The following is a 23497-nucleotide window of genomic DNA, read 5'->3' on the forward strand; positions in this document are numbered from 1 at the left end:
ATATCGTTAAGCGGCAACGATTGCAAAACGATTCCAAACGCATTTCCGTACAGTGCAGTAACGGTGCAGCGGTTCAAAATTGAGGACTTCATACAGTTTCAACAGCAGCAGCAGCAGCAGCAGCAGCAGCAGCAGCAGCCGCAACAACAACCGTTTTATATCCAGCAGCAGCAACCGTTTCTAGATCCCAACTTTAACGTTGGTGGACTGTATCCGATTGTCGAGCAGCAGCCTAATTTTGGTGAGCATCCCGGATTGTCGCAAATCATTACCCCCGTAACGCCTTTATCAAACATGTACAGATAGCGGTGGATAAAATTTAGATGAGTTTTTTTTCTAAACTTGAATAATACACCACTGGTGCAATATCGGTGGTGGGCAAACAAATCAATCTAAATTTGAAAACGAGGCTTACTGGCCACCTGCAAAGCGGTTTAAAATGTTCGAATCCCTTACCATGGTCATGGCGGAACGGGTATGGTGCCGGTACCTGAGCAAAAGGGCTATGATAATGAGCTCGATATTGTTTGTGTTTGCCTGCATTTCAAAACCGCAGTACCCTGGTGTAGCCGATCACACCCGGCACGGGTTGAGTGAAAATAATTACCAACATTCTGCTGGTGAAGTGAAAATAATTGCAAACATCGGTGATACCACCATCACCTCTGGCACAGTGGTTATCGATCCGAACGCTCGATCAATGATTGGTTCGGGTTGGGATGATTGGGTTTTTTGTGTGTGTGTTTTGTTTGTCTAATTGTCCCACGGTTTCTGGGTAGCGGGGAGCGGTGATACTGAGAGTAGGTGACAAGTGAAAATTAAGCAATGTGGGTGAGCTGATTGAAGTTTGCTGAAGTTCGTTGGGGTGTTATAATTAAATCGTTGCTGAATTTATTCGTACCACTGAAGTTCGTGCACCCTCCACTCCTTTGTAGGCTTGAGTGGCGAGATGATTGAGTGATGGAAAAAAATATTTTTAGTTTACACTAAATTGTTCAATGATTAATGATCTGTTGATGATTGAAACATGAATTATTTAGATGGCGTTGTTTGAGGTAAATGATGATTTCTCATAGGCTTGTTTATACTTTCCACTTAAGAGTAAATATGCCTAGAATAATAAATAAGCTAATTTCCCTTTCTTACAGTTTCAAAATAATTGTGTTTCGATATTCGTGGAATGATTCCACTCTGGAATTGTTTATTTTAAGTAGTATCGATTTGCCTCAGCCTTGGGCAGCTCACCTCAAAACAATACCATTTGATGCCTTTGCGATACACCGTAAACGTTGATAGCAGCAATTAATAAAATTAGATTACTCGATCGATAATGCAACGCAAGCAAACAGAGGCCTCACCAGCCGGCGTCTCAGCCTGCAAGCCCCTCCAACACATCGTGTCCCTTAATGTCTGCTTAATGCACTTTTGCGATAGCAGCAAATCGTTACACACTTGCTCACCTGTTTCACTTTCACGGCCATCGTGGTCCTCCCCAGTAGGTCGAACGCCGATGCTTAGCCCAAGCAAATGCAAATCATCTGGCACCAGCATCAGACAGGGTGGCAATGGTGAAGCCTTCGCTAGATAGCGTCCCACTCTAGCAGCCCTATCACGTAGGGCAGGCTTTTGCAACCTACCTTTCGCACATGGGCGAAGGTCTTCCAGCGTTGCGTTGCTTCGCCCGATTGCGCCAATTTTCATCTCGGATAATTAATAATCAACAACCGATGATTGTGGGAACGATCTTAAATCTCGGATCTTGCCGACTAATCGCGGCTTAGAATCGTGTTTCTACGCGTGTTGGGGTTTGGACAATGTTCTACGGGGGTGAGTAACGCTTTGCTGCATTCAGTGAGAATGTATGCGTGAGTGTTAGTTCCCTCTGTGAGATGAAACGAGATCAAGATCAGGGGTGGTGTGTTATTAGCGTCAACACTGGCAACATTCGCGGTGCATGAGCGCAGCAACTCGCAGCAAAGAGAATTCCACTAGAATCGCATCATTCTTTTACAGGCTGGAGCGAAAGCGAAGTTACGCAATTTTGTAGCCGCAGCTTCTGCTCATATGCGATTGTGAGGGCTCGTTTTTTTACTGCTGCATCGTGCTGCGGTGCAATTATACGGGGAACAATGCATGCCATAATGTGGGTGAAGAACGGTAGAATGAACAGTTGCACACGCCTGATCGTAGAATAACGATCGCACGGTGAGGCTTCACCTTGATCGGAGCATTAGTATTTAGAACCAGTCGCTGTTTTGCCTTTGTGACGTTTGATCTCGGCAAAGGCACAACGCAGCCTTGAACGCAATGGTAAAGTGAGTATGATGGGAGAACAAATTGTTTTTATCATGCCCCGGGGAGGAGCATCTTGCGTGCCTGACCCGTACGCATGCGATACGGTGGAAGGTGGCCTGCATGAAGATTAATTCACTTAAAATGAACCTAAAAGCCGGTCGGTCACGTTACTTCGTTAAGCATTCAACCCGTATCGCGAGGGGCAGTCGTAAGTGTGCTGTTTCGCTGGGAGTCACAGTCGTAAAATTATCTTCCTAATGAGCATATGATTGGTAGGGGATGAGTCATTTTAAAGACTACTACGCAATACGCATTGAGAGAAAAAAGAGACAGATTGAGTTTTTTTAGAAAGAGAGAAAGAGAAAGAGAGAGAGTGTGTTAGAGAGAAAGAGAGAGAAAGAGAGAGAGAAAGGGAGAGAGAGAGCACGATAACAATTTTCAAGCATTGGTGAGCTTTTAACAATATGTTTTAATGTATAAATAAACATTCTGGAATTCAGGGATTAAACAACGTCTAATCCGTAAAATAAAGTTGTATTCTCTACTACACACGCCTTTAATAGCAAAGACAGCAAAAAGAGCAAAACAAAAGATTGCAAGAACAGTTCTGTGTGCAGCTTAGGCCCCTTCGTAGCGGCGAAACCTCGACATTTGATCGACTAATTTATTCCAACTGCATTAGTGCGTTCGCCTTTAGCGTAAGTAAAACCTGATGTGGAGTGTGGTGTTGTTTTTCTCGTGATGCAGTGAAACAGCTGCTGGAAGTAATTGACAATTGCAGTGTATGACCGTGCACATTATAACCATGCGGTGCGGCAAGATTTATGCTTTTCGTTTGATGGTGTTTGTACCAACACTCTAGTGAATGTGTGGCGGTGCTGCATCGATTAATGGTTGATTGGAACGTTACGAGTAACAACTACAATCACAAATAATTGTAAAGAAATAATTCTAATCTTTCTACGTAGCGTTTACAACCGATGGTTTTGTAGACTTGTATTTTGAAACTTCTCGACGTTAGGAAAAACGTATCCAAAATAACAACCACGAGCCGTACGTTGAGCAGAGCTTCTCTTGAATGACTTCAATGATTCGCCTATTTTCCAGACCATCGAATCAGAAAATTTTGAAGGCTCAGCCAGGCGAGTGGTCTTCTGTCGGGCGCTTTTCTTGCAATCGTTTACGGACCAGCAAACACCAACGCAACGCCGGTACATTCACGTCCAGTTGGCTCGATTGATGTGGTTTCGATTGTTTCGATCGGAATGTGACTAAGATTGTCAGTGTCTGTGTGTGTGTGTGTGTGTGTTGATGTGTGCTAGCAATTGCTGGATGATTGAATGTGGGTGATTTATCTCCGTACATCCGCAATTCAACAGTGTCATAGTGATGCAGGAAGCAGCTTAGCAATGCAACTTTAGCTCATTATTATGCGCAGGGGAAATACCACCCATCAGAGGTGTTTGTTCTCGATCTTGATTTATATCCTTCGTGCTCACTAATATTAGCTGGTTGTGCATGAAATATGATAATTATACAAGGTTGAAAAGGTTTATATCTTATTAATGATACAATCACTTTTGGTCACTTTTACTTCGTTTGCTTCGCTTGAAATTTGTCAAACGTTTTTCAGAAATAAAATTTATTACAATTATTTTAGTACATCCTAAACGATCGAAAACTGCGACATCTACTACACCAATCTGTATGTTATACACCGTTCCATATGGCGCCATTATTATTGCGTCGATTATTACGATCGTGACAGCTCAACATAAAGCGATCTTTTGTTCATTCGCAAGCCGTCATGCGTAGAGAATGTGTACATTCTTCTATACCAGTGGGTGAGTGACCCAGACATTCTGCTGCTGCTTGGGCAACGCATTTGAAGGGCTTTTGGTAGTGCCGGCGGAGATAGAGTGATAGAGAGGAGACAGCGAGTGAGTTTTACAGCCGCGCTACAGCGATCAACCGAAACAGATGGTAGAACAGCAACATCGCTTGAGCATGTACACACTTCCCCGCAACGTCTTACTCCTCAGCATGCTCGTCTTGATCGTTTCCGTTCGTTCTCTTTCTAAAACCATCACCAAATAAGCGCGCAGCAGCAAAGAAAGAGAAGAGTCTAAGCCCCTCGCGCCGTTGATTCTCCCGTGCCTACCGCAGCACTTAATTAATGTTAATCATCGCAATCATGCTGGAAACAATTCCACAATTAGCTTCTTTCTGCTCTCGCTGCATGCTTTTCATGCAAACTGCGATCTTCCAAGTAAGGTACAGACGCACACAACTGTATCCATCTCTAGCAGCACATACATTACGATCTGTGCTGTCATGTGAAAGAAATGAGCTTTTTCGTACGGGGTTTTTTTTATTTATTTCTTGCGCCAGCGTTGATTAAAAACACATTTTGCTGGAACTAACCGTGTTGTTTCTCTCGTGCTAGTGCTGGTAATGTTTTCCCAATGTTTTTAACTACCGATTTGATAACTGTTTGGCATTGTAGTAACCCCTTCCTGTGTGGGCTTTCGTACAGTTCTGTAGGCGCAGAAGACACAGAGTTTGACTTTGACGGCTTGCTTCACTTTGAGGTTTGCGTGGTGCCGCCGCAAAGGCATCCAGTATGAGAAGCATATACGTGTGTATGTGTGTGTGTGTCTGGTGAGCCAGTTTAGCGGGCGGCTTCATTTGGAAGCCGTGAAAGACTGTATTTGTTTTAAAATTAAGCTACTCTTTACGGCGAGTTCTGTTTGTTTGGACGGTAGAGCGGCGTAGGATATGGAAGTTTGGTTAAAGCATTTGATAATTAAATTTGTACAACCTTTGCGGAAGATTGGAAGATTCATACGAGCATTGGCAGTTATTGTTTCCTACTGTGAGCCATTTTTGTTCTGCTAGTCTATGAACCAGCAAATATAACAAACAATATCATACTGATTTTACAACAACATGTCAAAATAATACCAAACAAGGTCAAATGACTCAATTCCAACTACTTCTTGGGCCATGTAATACTTTTCCTTTATGAGTGTATTCTGAGGCTTCCTGAAACTCCGCTTCCTCGCCAATCAATTCTAAAAGAGTTCACCGGGAAATATGACACGAAATGAAAAAAAAACCTGGACCTCAAACAATTCGCACAACATTGCGAACTATGGCCGTTCTGTTTGGTGGGTTTGTTTTTAGAAGCAAGCTCGTGAGAGTTTGGTGCAACTTTTTCCAAACAGTTGGGACAGGCAAGGCATTTCACAACCATCAAGTCGTCAGTGCAGGCATGTTGCGATGGGACCCAGAATGAAACGGTGCCTCAAAAGAATCCACAGTTTTTCCTAACAGGAAACAGTAGCTCAAGCCTTGGGCCCGTGAAAACCATTCTAGCTTTCTACAGACTCTTTTCGTAACTTTTGCTGGTGTATTCTCGGGAAATTGTCGACTGCTTAAGGCGAAATTTGTAGCTACAGTAAGGGCGGGGGCTTTCTAGCGGCATGAACCGTTAGTTTGCGTTGCGACATGGCTTGTGCTGAGCAGTGCTTAGGCTTTACTCGAGTGGCATGCATCTTGAGGGATGTTTCAAGGTTGTAATAATTCTTCAGCTACTGGCAAGAGCTACCGGAAAGAACAACAATTTTTTACATTTATAAACTAATGATGTTCTATTCCAAGAAGCCTGGAGGATGATTTTGTGCAGCACAATTATTTGAAGTATCTTCTTTAGAACAATATCATGAGTGTAGTTAAGAAGATTTGAAAGATTGAAGTTCAAATGCAGGCCATTTATGGGGTACATCAACATGAAAGCATAGCTTTGATCTAGAATGTTAAACAAAATGCCATTAAATAAGAATGGTATGCCTAGTTTTAGTCTCATTTCTTATATTTTCCAACCCTCTTGCACTGTATGGCTTCCGAGGTGAACAAAGTCACCCAAGGCTGCTCGAGTACAATGTTGAAGAAGAACACCACAATCTGGTTGTTAATATTTTTGCTACCTTTATACTTGCTTTCTTGTTGTTTCCGAACGACAAAGCAATAGGAACAGAAAGCCATCACGGCCCTGACTGGAGGAAATGGGGATGCTTACGAAATTTGATCCCTTTCGGTGCGGTTCGAAATACTTTGTTGGATCGAACGACATGATATCGGGTGGACGAAGCTCGCGCCATTTATTGATAAAACTTTTGTGCCAATATTTTATGCCAACACCCGATGCTACCTCACACAAGTTAAAGAGCTGGCGCGTCTAGGCAGGGACGACTTTTCTGCCACCATATCTACCCCGCCCTTTCGAAACTCGGTGATTTATGTGAGGTTATTGAACGAACAAATGTGCTGTCCTGCTGTTCGGCAGCAGACAAGGTGCAGGAAAATAAACAGTAATGCATCGAGGTAAAACACGGTATGCAGAATAAAACAACAGATTATTTATTGTGCGAAACTGAACGAAAAAAAAAATCGTATATAAATTCCATAATCAACAACATTACCTCAAGTGCAAATCGGTGCCAATAAACAAAAATGAAGCAAGGCCGGTGCGGCCTCTCGCAAGAAGCCAAGCTGTGCCTGTTTCTGTGTACGCTCTTAAGTGCCTTTTGCAACACCCGGCCATAACGATATGCTTTAGCTGCGATACGATTTCGGTGCCATGCTGTCGGCAATGGACAACAACAGGAAAAAAAGCTGGAATATTTTGAATGAACGTGAAGTGTCGTCCTTTGTCGGGTGGTTTTTATTTCCTTTTGCCGAACCTCAACAACCCTTATCGTGCGCTGAGAATAGAATGGCAGAGAGAGAGAGAGAGAAGGAGAGAGAGAGAGAGAGAGAGAGAACGAGGGAGAGGGAGAGTGTAGGTTTTTGACACAACCTCTTTAACACCTCGCCGCCCTTGTTTTTATGGCGTGTCAAAACAGCTTGGCAGCTCAGTACACTGCTGAGCGAGTCCTTGTTGTTCGCTGTTAAAGGGACTGCAGTTTTTGTATTGTTTATTTTTGATTTATAACAACTTTTAATAGAAAACTAATAAATATGCTGAATATTAAATGCTAGATCATTGATTAGCAATACCATCCAAACGATTCACAAACCACAAAATCATGTTGCACCACGTCATTGCTAGCAACCCCAATCGGTTAAACTTTTCCGCTGAGTCAAGTTTGCCAAACTAATGCCTAGATCGGAAACAATGATCAAATATTAGCACATAATTCGATGTCATCCAAGACAAACTGATGCAGCCCCGACCTCATCGACAGCTTGAGCTGCAAAGGAAAAAAGAAAAACAAACAGAAGGACCAGAACGAACACAAAACCAAGCGAAGCAAGAAGGACGGTGGGGAAAAAAACTTATCCACGAATAAATCTGTCGCAGCATAATCTCATCGCAAAGGCAAAGGCAATTTGTGGGAAACGTCTATTCGGTACAGCTAAAAAAAAAAGTACGGACACCACAAGAACTCCGACACACGCAAAAAAAACAAACTCTCATTAAATCCTTAGTTTCTATCAGATCCGCACTAGAGCCAGTGGGACGGGTGAGTATCGAGATGGTGTTCCGCAAATTGTTCGATAATGTCACACAAGTTTGCTGTGCCGGTTTGGCATTCCAACTTCGAGCCACTGTCAAGCCAAGAATTTGCTGAGTCTAAATTGCATTCAATTTTCGTCCGGATAGGTCTCGCGCTCTTGCAGCCTATTTTTTGCTGGCTGCTGCTTTTGTGTTGGTTGCCCGCCCAGAGAAGCTTCCTGGTCGGTGCTAGGGTAGCCTTTTGCGGTTTAAGCAATGCTCGTCCCGGCTGCGTTGAATTGATTTTTCTTTCTCGTCCCGAAAGCCCAAAGGACATTTGGATTGCAGTGGAAAAGGAAGGAAAAAATGGATTCGAAATGAAATCGGTCAATCCGTTTCGTTGGTTGGATGTTTTCTCTAGCTCTTTTTTTTCGCCTTCTTTTCAGCATTTCAGATCATTGCTGCAGTCTTGTTCAGCAGTGCAGTGCTTGTCTGATAGCGTACTGCACTGCATTGGACAACTTGTTCGCAAACCGTTCCGAGTGCAATCGTGGCCTTCTGTTCGGAAGAAGCAACTTGAGTCAATTGTCCCTTTCTTGCTGTATTTAGTAGCGTACTCCCCGAACCCGGTGAATGGGCAGCAGCGGAAGAACAATATTGTCAACCGGATTGTCGCGATTTATTTCGACAACTCTGCCACTGTCGAAGTGGAAATTTGTTCCCCCGTTTATAAGTTGAAGATGTTTGCGGATCGCGAAAAATAAGGGGAACCGGGTAGAACGGTCTCAATTAGAACGAAGCGCAATTGGCTTCAAACTGTCAATGGGACAAATTTGCCATCGCGTGCAAAAAAGCGCACCAATGTCGATTCGGGAAAGAAACAGGGAGCTCTTAAAAACACTCTGAAAATGTCCTCTGCGTTCATTTTTTACCGTGGGGTCAACTGTGGTGCCAACCGTGAATTGTCGCTTAAAGCACCCTCGAGGGCGAGGGCAAATAGTCACCGCTGAAGCACCGGAAGTTGGACCGGAATGGCATCGAAGAAGGGAACGCTCCTCGAATGCCGGTCCTGCCGAAACGTGCCGAAGGAAGAAAGCTAACACCGGAATAACATGATACACGTACACGAAGTGTACTCTGGGATAAGGTTACCGTATCGCCGACGACAGACACCGGTAGCGGTGTCCCAACATCCCGACAATAGCCCAGTGCCGCTGAGGGGGGGAGGGGGGGGGGGAGAGCGGGTTTGTCTCTTCAGTCGGTTGGTGTTGGAATCTGGCAGGCCCGCGTAACACGATACTGATTGAGCGTATCCTTGAAACATCCGCCTATTGGATGGGCGGTGACAAGTGGCGCTCCGGTGCTTCCGAGGTCGAAGGTTTTCGATTGCGACTTTTTCGGAGTGTTGTACGCTGTACGACTAATAGTTCGAAGAATGGTGAAGGTTCGTTGTTATGTGTGCTATTTGTTGGTTGGCTTTAACAATGTGTGAGCTTATGTTTTAAGGCTAAAAAAGTGTTTGTATTGTTTATTGGTTTATTTTGATTGATGAGATACAATTATTGATTTCAGTTTATAGTTTTACATAAAATTAGTTGACAATTTGTCTACGTCGTATCTTAACCTTCAACGGTTTCAAATTCATTACTCTTTTGTAAATACTATTCCAAATTCGTAGCAAATATGGTAAAATTTTCTATCGTAGCTATAGGTCCCAAGTTGACTTGAACCTAAACCTGCTTCAGCCCGCCTGAACATGAACATACTTAACGGTTGACGTCCTTTCATCACTATTAAGCAAACGGGGTACTCCATACAGACACAGACATCTACATGCACACGATACGACATGTTGCTCAATCAATTTTCGTTCTCGTGATGTGCCTAACTTTCGGGTCGATAATGAAAATTCGATTACCGTTCCAGGTTTCGTGTCCGCCGGTCTGAAGGGTGAGCGGTGGGCGCAACTACCGAAAGGAAATTAGGAATATTGGATTTTGATACACCGAAACATTCCCTCGGGAGTAAACGGGTGGTATGCGGTATCCAATTAGGGGTAGTTTATGTTTTGTGCTGTAGTTTTTTGTTCCATTTTGGGACAGAGAAAATAGGAGCAAAACCATATAGAAGAAGGATTTTTGCACGTTCATCAGTTGGTTCATTGTTTGCTCATTAGTTGTTTTGGTTTGATTTAGCGACCGATTAATGTTGATCGTATTTGTGCATTTTTATGAAACATGTTTAAATACAGAAAAGGACATTTTTTCACATTTAACTACGTTTTTCTGGTTTAGTTAGTGACTCAAACACCATCAAATTCCCAGTGACAGTTTCGACTGCTTTAGTCAAAGTCTGTGCTGTGGTATTATTGGCTTTGCCACTGCTGCCACAAAACTTGACCAACTCCTCAGGGACAAACGGCCCTTACCACGGTGGGGCAACATTTCGTTTTCGTGCTGTGGCGCCGTTTCTGACTCAGTGAGCCAGTGCAGAAGCCAGCATTTTTGTTTTACGACCCTCCCCCCCTTCCCCTTCCCAAAACTCCCTCCAAAGTGAGGGGGAGGGAAGGGAGCGAATAGCTGATGATGATCAAAATGAACGCAACCGAGAACGTGGTGAAACTGGACGCTGTGCCCGAAATGGGACTCCATAAATTCGAAACAACTAATAAATAAATGATGTTACGCCAGAATGATTATTCTCCCGGGAGGCTACGGCAGCTAAGGCAGTTCCCGTCCATGACAGACCGTAGAAAGAACCTAAAGAAAGCCACCGCTTTCGATGCTTCTCGTTTGTGAGAGGTTGAATGTCGCGAACTTTGTCAGCAGTGTGACAGCTTTTAACCTCCGTGGCGAGGGCAACCGAAAAACAGAAAAACAAACCTGTGAAGCCTGACCAGTGGGCTTTCGGCCGGTGGGTAGGAATAAAGTTTTCACCTGTGAAAACCTGTTCTTTTATGCCTACAATTTAATCTTAAGGTGAAATGGGCCAAAAATTAGACCCTTACCTTCGTGCACGGTAGCTCGTAAAATGTTACATAAACAGACTTTGCTGTAACGACTTTATGTAGCAAATATTAGCTTTTTATATATTTTATTCATAAACAGTTTGAATTTATTTTGCACGTTTAAGAGTTCGTTTAAGTGTAACTGAAGCAGAAAAAGTTAAACAAATTACTTAGCAAGAACCAGCCTCGCGCAGCAGAATGTCGTCTAGGAGACCTTGGTTTGGCAAACTGTACATTAACATTTTCCCTTTCTTGCATCCCACGTGCGACTCCATACACAAACCACCGCACCGAGAGGGATCGGTTGCAGCTGCATAGTTGCAAAATACAGCTCTGCCTCTGTTACCGCCTCGGCAGCGTTTCCTTTTTCAATGCTGGACGTTTCCGGCAGCCGGGCTTCACGGGGTACGCACATATATGACGACGGTGACACGTTTCTCCCTTTGTAAAGACCGACGCACACACACACACACACACACACACACACACACACACACACACACACACACACACACACACACACACACACACACACACACACACACACACACACACACACACCGAGCGGTGATTTTTAAAATGGCAAACACGCCGCGTTGGTGTACGCTCAAATGCAACCCAACAGGCGTACGCAAATCAAACAGCCGTAAGAAGAGGGATTACTCGCGGTTTTGTACCGCCGTTGCGGCCAGCCTGACATCTAAACCGCCACATGAAAACAATATAAAAGTTATTCTAAATGGTATGCACTGTTGGGACCGTTTTTCCACATTGAAAAGCAAAGAAATACTTTGGCACTTGAATTACAATCGTCCAACACTGTTTTATTTATAGTCAGCACGCGCTGGGCTAGTGCCCATTTGAAGGTTAGCAAACAGCATCCCACCCTGAACGTGGGCCATTCTGCCCATCGGTAGGTGGTATCGTTGCTCCACTCGAGAACGCTGCACTGTAAAACAGTGCAAAGGGTGGTTTTGTTCTAGCTGGAGCGTGTGGGAAATCATCGGTAGCTAGAGTCATACGAAATGGATGGATCGAGAGATCGTTCCGTGCTTCCATTCAACTGTTTGATCTGGTAGTGGGTGGGCTGTTTTATAGGCAGTTCTATCCATACGCACGGTGCTGGCGCGCAATTACTCTTGTTATGAAACAATATTTATTGACAGACGGGTTGACATTAGCGCCTGTTAGTAGTTGCGTTCAGTTCGTTTCTTTCATATGCACGTCTTTTTTTAACGACATTAATGACCATTTGTGTTGTGTCAAAGATGGGCTGATGGTTAAGTAATTTGATGTAATTAAATAATACACCCTAGCCTGATCGCTTTTAGTGAGGTTGAAAGGGTCGGTAGTGAGGTTGACGCAAAAATGAAAGAGCATTGCCTTATTAAAGCATTATTTAATAAGAACAGAAAGGCTTCCGCTAAAGTACCTTGAACTCAGTAATTTGTATCGCCTCCAAATGTTGCAGTGTTGCGTAGCAAATTAAAAAGTGAAATCCCTTTCGATCGTGTTATTTAATCCTTTTTCTATTCGATGCAGCCCTCCGCCAAATCCAGCTTTGTCCATTGTTGGGTTATTGTTAATGATACTTTCACTATCCTTTAGCTCGAACAAAGCTTCTGCCCATGTAACACAAATCCTGCCCGAAAACGCTGGACCGAGGCCACTGTATTGAACGAAAAATATCATCTAACCATTACCGTGGCCCAAAAATATATATTCCAGCCGGCTTCGGAATCGATTCTTTCTGCCATTCTGTACGAATCAATACCATTAAGGGTTGGGAGGTTCAGTTGTCCAATGGCCCGTTTAAGGTTCGAGCTTTTACGTTCGCTCCCCGGCCCGGAATGGTTATCTGATATTTCATCGAAAATAATTGGGAACTCTTTCCCCGTGCCAACGGTGGTCCTTTCGTTCTTTGATTCCAGCAAAGTTGGCCCCACCGCTGGCTTTCAGAGAGAAAAAAAGAAATAACAACCGTACCACAGGAATTTCCACGCGAGTGTGGGAAAAAAGTGGAAAAATCTTTAGCCGATAAAAAAGGGGAAAAAATCGAGCCAGGTCATACGGGATATCTTATCAACCTTGGCGTGGGTCGGTTGAATGTGTATCGTTGGCATTTCTTCGGAAACTGTGCAAAATCTTTCAACCAAGCAGATCACTTTTCCTCAGCAAATAACACGGTAAGGAAAATTCCAGCTAAAAAGAAAGCGATGAATAAATCCACATACTTTTTTGCCAGACGCCCACAGTTAGATAAACTTTCTTCAAACGCCTTACTGCCCGTTTGCGATGTTTTTTAATGCTTTTCAGCCCGAAATTGTTATTTTTAATCGCGACAGCTTAATTGTATTTACGTAACATTAGTTCACTCACGGTTATACTAAGGGTTTGGGGGGGTTGTGTTTGTGTGCGTGACAGCCAAGGAGACGATTGCATGTGGCGACAGCATGTCCCAATCACTCAAAACCTGAACCTAACCGAATGGGCGCCCATGAAAGCATGCAACTATACAAAATAGTGTGCCAAGTCTCGCTTCCATAGCAACCTGACCCCGGCACAGTACAACCAATGGTGTGTGTTACGGTCACCTAAGCGACTACACCAATACAAACTTATCGAATCGATTCAGGACCAGGAGAATCGAGAAGCGATCAAACCATACAAAGAGCGAGGAGCGTCCTTTCTTCGATACGTCCTCCTTGTGCTGAGTGAGGACACAAGGGCACCACAGCGTAGCGTACTAATACAGGCTCAGCTATCACACTGTGTCTGGTTGGGATGGGCGGGTGACTGTTTCACATGCATTATTTATCGCTGCTTGTTTCATTCCGCCAGAACGCCGAGAGGGCCGGGACCTCCGGATGTGTTTTATAGGGGACGAACACGGTCGAACAGGTTGGATTAATATGTACCCACCTGGTAGAAGAAGGGCGCATTTTCAAACAACAATGTTGTTGGGTATTCATGCACACGCCACCATACATACGCTATTGTGGTGAATGTTTTGTGGTGAAGTAGGTATGCAGTATAGGCAGATTGTGGGCATAATTTCAGACCATCGGTTAGGAATCACCAGCAGCAGCGGGTGCTTTCAGGATGTTCAACATTGCCGATGTGTGGTATCTTGCAATACTCGGGTCTTGCCTCTTTACTTCCATTCTCATTTAACACAATCGTCCTGTTTGTGCCTCCAAGGCATGAACATCCATACATCTTTGCGTTGAACAGAAGAGCACGCCGGTGACGAAAAAAAACACACTCCTCGGGCAACAGCTCGATACAAAGACTTGCCATTATTTGCATTGGACGGTAAAACGATAACACCACTTGTATGCGCCAGGCAAAGGAAACTGAATGCATAAATGTTTGATCAACTTTCCTGCTCCGAAAAGCGATGAGTAATGTGATAGTCTTCGACAAGCGTTTTCTGCGACCGGGCTAAGGGTGGTTTTGAATCCACGTGTTGCCATTTGGAGCCTCATTTTTTCGTTTTCTTCTACCATACCATTTCATGGTGAGGAGCTTACCAACTGGTCCGTCTCTCTGAATATACTGAACTCCACAAACGATGCGATGCGATGATCTGCCATCGTGTATGTGCGTTTGATGCGATTCACTCTCGTGTTGTCCCCAGTTGACCATTCGTAAACAGGCTTAGCATTATCGGACTGGCGAGGATATGCTGATTGGTAAAGCAAATCCCCTGTGAATAGTGGTTGTCGAAGGCATCCAGTAATAGACATACTACCATGGTCCATGGTTCATTAAATTGAAGTAGGGATTTTGACGATGGGATTCGGGGATCGATTTTTGTGCGTAGCTATTTTTTACTGGATCGGTATCATCATATTCAAATTTGATTGTTCGAGAACACTTCTGATGGAGTCTTTGTGTGCGTGTGTGTGTGTGTGCAATAATGGAGCTTTATGGCGTTTTTAGTCCTGAAGCACCATTATGTTTTTCGATGTAAATCTTCAAAGAACATCGATCAGGATGAAGCAATTTGTTGAGTATCGAATAAGACATGTTTCTTATCCTAACCTGCTAACAGATCTGCCGGTGGATATCGATGCTGAAAAAGTTCTTTCCTTTCGGGAACACAACAATGCCTTAAAATCTAATTGAGGGTAAATAAGGTATAAAGAAAATAATGCGCAGACTAACGGCAGATAGAACGGCACCAAACGGCCGGCGACTGGCTCGATATAATAATGGATTCAAGGCAGGTTTTTGCTTTCGTTAGTGTTTGATGTGAATTATAGCGAAATCTTTCCCGCGTAGTTTCGACCCACTGCGAATGGTACGTGTTTCTTGTGCGCAAACTAAATTATGCTCTAAGACGGTTTCGACGCCTTTGCAGATTTGCTCTTTGCTACCGCTTCTACTACCACTGCCGATGTGGGTGTTAGGTGTTGCTGTTCGTTCGTACTGCATCCCTAGACATTTTGCTCGAATCCACCGTGCAAGGCAGTGCAGTTCGTTTGTTGAAGCCGTTTCTTTAGACTTTTCGGGTGCGCGATTTTGGCGTACCGGGCGGTACGTGTTTTTCGTGCCTTGAAACGAGAAACGTAATTAATTAGTTCCATTACCGATTGCTTTTTTCTGGTTTCGGTAGGGAAAAAAAGAGAGCAACCTTTGGCACGAGATGACTGTGGATAAGGGGCGTATAGATGTAGCCAAACCACTTGCTTTAAAAGTTCCAATTTTGGCCAAATTTCGATACAATGGAAGAATGTGTTGGTAAAAAGTATCACTAAAAGAAATACTTTCACACAAAGGAAACCCCAGCCTCGCTTTCTCCGCGGAAGACCAAATAAACGAGAATAAAATGAACAACTAATGCATTGTACCAGTGGAACAGAACCGAAACACACAGCGCAGCAATCATTACGAGACTCTTTTGTCCTCTTTCCTGATTACTGACGATTGGTCCAAACGTTGGTCCAAAGTATGCCAGTGCTAGCCTTTTGGCTGTATTCGAATACACTGCGTTTGATCAAATCGTGCTCTTAATTTTATACACGACTCCCTGCACCGTTTTGCCTTTGTCTCCGTCTGCTTTCCCGTTCGTTTCGATACAGCTGAATAAATCTGCCGGATAAATAGAAGAGTGGCGAAAGATTGTTGCTTAAGTCGTTAGCATTTCGGAAATTAAATAAAACAGTTCCGTTGATTTAGTGGAAGGTAGGGAGCTTGTCTTGCCAGTACCGTTTGCAGTTAGATGTTTCGCTATCCGCCTGTTGGGTTTGAGGATCCGTTGAAGATTCTTCGATTGCCTCAGGTTCTTCTATCAATATTCTCATTGCTCTTTGAGTATCGTTTGTGCGAGATAGTGAACTTTATTTCGAGAATCAAGCTTTTTTTTTGCAAGATCTTGATGGGAGCAGTAATTTAAAACATGTCTGGTTGTTAAAGAATAATGTAAAAAAATAGTTACAAAATGTTGAATAAAGATTATTCTCATGAGTACCAGAACCTATCTCACAGACGTCCCGGATTAAGAGTATCACTTGCTACCACTAATAAACGACATTACCTGCTTTTCGATATCTCGACATCCTGGTTTTTTTTCGCATCTCCAGGGAATTTTCGGCTCACCTTGCCCTTTTTCGCACTCGGTGTGATGTTATCAATGAGTTGGGTTTGGGAATGACACTCGAAAAAGATGTATGAGCTAAGGGTAGCGTTTACCTATCCCAGAAATAGATCGATAGCAGACAACTAAATAGAGCTTAGGTCCCAGCCGAAAGCCTTCCGAATACGGTACACAGACAGGCCTGCCTTTTTTAAGTAGTTGATATAGATACCTCTAGCAGATAAGCCGTATTTATTAGAACCACAACCAGAAACTGGAGAGAGACGAAATATTCAATAGCTTGGAAAGGGGGATGTGTGTGTGTGTGTGATGTTGTCCCTACATAAATTGAGATAGTCAACCGGTTGCCGGTGCGAGTTCGATAGCCGATCCGTTATTGGCAGGCCTATCGGGATCGTTAACACCCTGGTAACGGACGAAAACCTCCGGGATGAGTTCGACGTTGCCCCGATAATATTGGCATTTTGGGAATTGGATTGGAAAATTGAAAAATTACGGTGTCGTCGAGCCCGATGCCGATGACCGGCACAAAGGCTTTGAGGGTTGTAGTTGCTTGGCCATGGTGTATGGGTAGGCAAGATGGCACCCCTTTACCGGATAACAATGATCCATTGGGAATGGGTAGTGTTCTCGATGGATTTTCCTATGCGGAAGAAAACATGACTTGAGAATGAAATTAAAGATTTAGTTAAAGTGACGGTTGAATGAGTTTTTTTTAAATAAATATCATTTTTCTTTTATTTTCAGGTATGTACTTGAACCAGTGACTAATAACGTTTCCATTAACGGTGCAAGTAAGTTTGAAATAGTTAAAAGGTACAATAAGCTCTAAAATATGTACACAATCTTAGCAGTATGTATAGCACGCTTACACGCTTACCCACAAGAACAAATGCAACACGCAAGCAGTCTCTTCTTGTCGCGTGTTACCTACTTGCAAACCACCTGCACTTTAACGACGTACAGCACACTGTAACCAACACAAGAGAAATCCCTCAGCTCTACAAGAGAATGCATGAAACGCAACAAAAGGTAGAGCAATTCCATATTTACCGTTTCCGGTTCGGTTTGGCCATTGAAAATGGGAGAAAAGCAAGATCCACCGATCCACGTTCTACCAACCACAAAAGGTACACGTGATGACCTACCCGTACCGAACCGAAGCACACATCTAACCAACTTCCGGTCGGTTGTGGTGGAGCTGCACCCCCGAACGATCGTTACAATGGCCAATTACTTGCGGGTTAGGTTTGTTCCCCGCTGTTGCTGATTGGGTTGCGTTTCAGCGCTTGAAAAAAAAAGAAGCAAAACCACACGAAGGGTGGCCGAGGTTGCGAAGAATTCCATTACACCTGCCAATCACTGAGTGGCATGGTGTTGTTGGTAGAAGTTTCTAATATAAACAAAACTCAATATCACTTCAATTACAACAGTTCAACTACACTACCACGTCTGTTTAGTTGGGAAATGCCACGACCTGATTTTATCTTCCTTTCGCCGCCCTAAAGTGCATCAGTGCGCTATTCGCACCTTTTTCCCACTCAAAGTCACGATTCTCGATAGTGGTGCGGGCTTTGCGAGAGTGGTTCGGGGGATTAATTTTCAATTTAAACCACACACCTGTTTCCCCTTCCTATCTTCGGCCGTGAGTGTGTTTGTGTGTGATGGTCTATTTTTATAATGCAGCACAACGAAACGAAATTGTTCTTCTCACCTCATTGTGTTTGCTGCGTGCTTTGCCGCGGCATTCAAGTGATGTGCTGTGGAGCGTTCTGGAAAGAAGTGGTGCGATATTCTTTCACTTTCCACCAGTGGAGAAATTAGCGGGATCGGTAGTTTGTTTATCGTACCCTCTGGCGCCCACATGGCGCAATTTGGGGTAGCATGCAATGACTCAATTCAAGACTCTGCACACCTGCTTCGGTACGGTCAAATCCAGATCTGGCGTGCTCTTTAATTAAAACCATACCCACAACCACCCATCGGGGAATGTACGTACGTTTGAAAAATCGAAATTAAATGAAATGAAAAAAATGTACAATGTACATTCAATCGACCATGACCCGATAGGATGTGTATCGTCCAATTTCAGCGCTCTGTACGGTGCAATAGACTGTAACAGTGCCGATTGTTTTACCGTTGATTTTTTGCACAACATCAGCCAACATAGCTGGTAGAGTCAATGAACTGCCATTAGGAAAGGCTGTAGAAGGTACAATGAGCACCGCACCAAAATGGCCTACAAGATCCTGTCAGTCACTGAGCCTCGGGGTGTATGGCCTTCCCGTGGCTCCCTCGAGCCACCATCATCATCATCATCATCATCAAGCGATTCGGACATGGTTGAGCGGGCTTTGGGTAAGCCCTAACCTAAACAGAAGCAACAGCGCAAATACACATTCCTAAACACGAACCATATTTGCAACACCGGCAGCATGATGGCTGATGGTGTCCGTCACGGACCATTGCGCTCGACGGTCGACGGTTGGCCATAGCGGGCAACGAACGGAGATGAGCTTTAGTTTGCGGTCTTGCTTAACAATTAGCTGTAAAACAACCGGCAAAAATAATTTGCTACTTTAGTTCTGGTTATCCAGAATGGAGAAATAAATGCGAAAAGTTTTAAATTTGAATACAAACATAACCTCACAATTATCGTAAGCATCATGTAGACGTTTTTAAGGACCTAAACTCTAAACACTGTTTTATAACTGTTCTTTCCATGTGCTTTATTCTTTGTTACATAACTCTGTTGAACTCGCTCTGTGTCGGTAGGTTTTTTTTTAACATTTGCCCAACCAGTACGTGATCTGCATCGTTTGCAGGTCTAATGGTTGGGAGAGCCGTTACATGGGTGTCTGCTAATTGCTATCACTCAATTTGTCACACACGCCACACGGGGGAAGGGAATAAAGAAAGTGTGCTAAACACAACCGGCATGGTGGGCATGTTTCATCCTTGAAATTAATTGAAATTCAGGGGTAAGAGTGAAAGAAAGGCATGAAAATAGAGAGCAACAAAGAGTGGGAGAGTGTGTGCATGTGTGTTAAAAACAAACGAAAACAAACACAAAACAGTTGCAATTGCTGAAAACTGGCGCAAACTGTAAGTTGAAATGTGGTACGGTTGATGTGTGGTTTTCTAACCAACGCAAGGTAAAACACATTTTAATTAGTTTTCCTTGTTTCGAAACGCACACGATTGTGTGTTTTAGTGTTCGAACGCAGCAGTAACGCGGGTGAGCCAATTGGTTTATTGTATTGATAACATACTTCCCTGTCGATTTATACCAGCTTAACGAATGTTTCAGAATGAATACATGGATTCAAAGCAAAAACGAAACTCAAGAAAAAAATTTCAATATGTCTACAATATTTTTCAATTGAATTTCAAAAATATATAATATGATCTAACAATCGTATAACAGCTTCACCTTTGCATCAGAAGGTATTTTACAATCATTGGTTATAAATGCTTGTTTCCGTTTCGAGCGAATCCACGGAGTGTTGAGTCCGTCCATTGCAACACACCCATCGAGCGTTCTGCCTTCATTTCGAATCCATTTGGTCTCGTCCGTAAATCCGCATTATGATAGCGAATTGGCTTTTGCACAATCTCCGACCATTCGGTACATTCGGTCAGTCCGTTCCCGATCACGGCGCCAATGCGCATTCGTTAGTGACCGTGTTTCAACGGAGAAAGAGCGCTTGGATTTAACAAACAAACAAAAAAAGCCAATACGCAGCTTCGTTTTGTTGCGAAAAAGTGTAAAAAAAGGGAATGCTGTAGAGGTTGATTCATGGATGGTACTGTGCAAATGCTAGCTCAGGTGCTGGTTGCGGCAGCTTGGCAGGATGTTCAAAAGTGATTCCAGCGTGATTCTGTCTGCGCGGGACAGCGTGGCTGCACTCTTATCGCGATTCTCATTCGCGTCCCGTTCTCTTTCTTTTTTTCAATGGGAAAACGGAATGCTTCCTGCACAAAGCTGTCGGAATCCAGTTTTGGGGAAAAGCCAGGAGATCCCAACCAGCCAGCACAGTGCAGGTCAGCGTACTGTCTAGTTGTGTTTGAAAAATTGCTTTTCTACGACCAATGCGAGCCAGCATCATTTTGTATCACCTTCGCACGATTTTGTGGCAGTTAGCAGGGTCAGAAAAAACAACAAACTGTTTCTTCTTTTTTTATGCTGGATGAAAGGAAACTGAAAAATATTACATTCATCCTCAGTATGGGAGGAAAACTCCCGACTTCAACCCCGACGAAATTGCTTCAATAAGTCTGTGCCCGAGTTTCGTGGCGTAATGTACCTTCTCCTACGAAAATAGCTCAGAAAACTTGTTGAAAAAGAACAACACAGAAACGCTCTAGCGTTTTGGGGTGAAATTACATCAACAAATAAGTAAATATAAAAATGTACACCGATTACGTCCGTTACCGGCGACCGAAGGCGAAAGGGGTTTTTAGCAATTTTCCACCATTCCTCTAAGGGGTAGAGAAATGGGCAACGCAAATGCCAACACAGGCCCTTGTGGCCGCAAGAGGCAACAACAGCAGCGCGCTCTGGAAGCTTAACGAACGCCGGCGGAAAACGGGGAGAAAAAATCCTGCCGTGTTTGAAGTGCATTTTTCGCCCCTCTCTGCTCCATTGCGTGGGAGAGGGTTGGGTGTGCGGGTGAGAGCATCTGGGAAATTCAATGATAAAACGAAACGTTGTACACGAACCCGAACGCACCGCACCCGGCACCGGTTTGGAATGGCCCCCGGGAGGGCATGCGACCTCCAGCGTGAATGTTTATTTCCGTATGCGAGAGGATCGTATGCGTGCATGAGGTGTGCCTTTTAGAATTACCACGCCGCTTCCATAACCATCCCATCGGCATCCCAACCCGTGTCGAGCATGTTTTCCATCGGTTTTTAACGCAGGACCGATTGGAAGAATGATCCTTTTTTTGCCATGCACCATCGACCGACGGTTTCCCAATCAAAAAGTGATTGATCGATAGTGCCTTTGAGAGAAGCGAGAATGTAGTGTCCGATGTGGGCAGGGGTAGGAGAAAAGCCCCAAACCGGGAGGGAAATGAACGACCAGTGGAGGTTCGAACAGAGCGCCGGCAGGTGAGCAGTGTGCTTGCAGTCGGTTCGTGTGGCGTGGTTGATCGGATTGAGAGCTTTTCTTTCTTTTGTGGTCCACCGGTGCCTTCCCTTTTGTGCGACTGTCTAATCAATATTCGTTCATTGATTGAAAAGACAAGGCAAATGGGCCGCTGGCAGGTGCGAGGAAAATCGGTGTTAGGAGGTAAATAATATCCCTGCGTGGTGGGGCAGGCGAATGGGGGTTTGGGTGAGGAAAATTAAGCGCCTGCTGCAAGGAAGCAATTTTCATCAATCGGGAAAGCTTGCGCTGGGAAAGCGCGAACGAAGCGAATGAACGGATGAGCGTGAACGTCGTACCACATCGAGCGGACCGAGTCGGCGTGAAAACCGAAAGTGTGTGCGTCGGAAAATCGATCGCAAAATAGTTACACCCAGCTACACGTCACACGAGGTGGGAAATGAGCAGAAAGGTAACACTGTTGTGCTGACAGTAATGAAAAAAATGGCTGCGGTAAATGATCCTCCGGTGCACTGCTTTCGGGCGGGGTCGTCTTTACTTTAAACAGTTTCCACGAATCGAGAATGTTGGCGATTGAAGGGTTGATAACACACTCCGAGCCGTGTTAGCGAAGAACGCACGGGCGCCCGTGCGCCAGATTGGCGGTAAAGCGTTACGGTGCGATTGATTCAATCAATGTGCCACGGGAAAGGGTTCGTAGACACCTCCCAGTGTATGCCATCTAACGGAGGACGGTATCGAAAGCAACGGTTGCTGGGATAGAAACGAGGCAGTGAAATTAAATCAAGCTTCAAGTAAATGAGCATGTGGAGCAAATGAACAGAGGGATAGCATTTTCCAGCGAATGGGTGATGAAAATTTAAGCAACAGGAAGATTGCAATTTTTGCAATCTATGTCGTACGTGTAGCACGTTTTCTACCATTTCATAGCTGCCAGGGCTGTGGAAGATCAACCAACGTTCGGAGAGAATATACACTGGGGTAGTGGCAGTGAGTGAAAGTTGAGTGCATAATTCTAAACAACGCTGTGCCGGGTAGAAGATTAAAATGAAACGAGATTTATATTAGTCTCCGTCGTAACGTGGCGAGCAAACGGGAAACTATTTCAATCTAGAATGCATCAAAGGTCAGGGAGTGGGTAGATGATTTGTTTAATCCGGTGAGCGTGTAGACGGAGCAGCTCAGATGTCAGCTTTTCTAACGACAGACGAAAAAGGGTAACGACGAACGAATTTGGAGTTTGTTGAAAATACTTACCTTTGGAGTTTTCTAAAAACTGATTTGCGTTAAAGCCAAGTATTTTATTTCATTAGAGTGACAAATAAACGTTACATTGAGGCAACTGGAACTCACTTTAGGAGATTTTCAAATGCGTCAGAACAAAAGTAACACTCAGCAACGATTTTTAATTCTACAAAAATAACACAACTCTGTAGGAACCGTTCACTACTCAGGGTGTAACTTGAAAGCTTTCTAGCGTGAGAGTTTTAACGCCTATTTAGAAAGGACACCCCTGATTTTCATCAACAAAAACGCCCATTCGTCCATTTTGATCCATATCCCGAGAGCATGGCGTCCACATTTGGATCATCCACTTGAACGACGGACGTACGGACTGAGTCGAGGGACACACAGTTTCGATGGTCGGGGCCATATTTTTGATAATTATCTTCAAGGACGTGGGAGAGACTGCGTGTTCGTGTGTACGTGTCCCTGGTGAAGGGTTTTACATGCCGTCTATTCATTAACCTTCCACACGTTAGGTGGCTTTCAGCCAAAATGTCATCGGATAGAAATCTTTCACTGTCGGTGGCACTATACACCACCAGAAGTCTTAATTAAGGACCCTTGCTTTTTTCTCTTCTATCCATTAGTTTTGGGGTGGCTCACCATACCACCAGGTTCGACCGGTTCGAGGTCCCTGGAAACGGTGTTTGATAGAGAGCAACAACACGAATGAAAAAAACAAACTCCTCCTCA

The 23497-nt window shown here is 44.1% G+C and overlaps 1 protein-coding gene across 1 annotated transcript in view; it reads left to right on the plus strand.

Moving 5' to 3' along the window:
- The window catches only part of LOC121590373, a 137549-nt gene continuing 114052 nt past the window's right edge, over nucleotides 1-23497 (plus strand). The window contains exon 1 of the mRNA XM_041909993.1: nucleotides 1-241. The gene's annotated coding sequence lies outside the window, so the exon portion shown is untranslated. The remainder of the gene's footprint in view (nucleotides 242-23497) is intronic.

This window comes from Anopheles merus, chromosome 2R (assembly GCF_017562075.2).
Source record: "Anopheles merus strain MAF chromosome 2R, AmerM5.1, whole genome shotgun sequence".
NCBI classification, from domain to species: domain Eukaryota; kingdom Metazoa; phylum Arthropoda; class Insecta; order Diptera; family Culicidae; genus Anopheles; species Anopheles merus.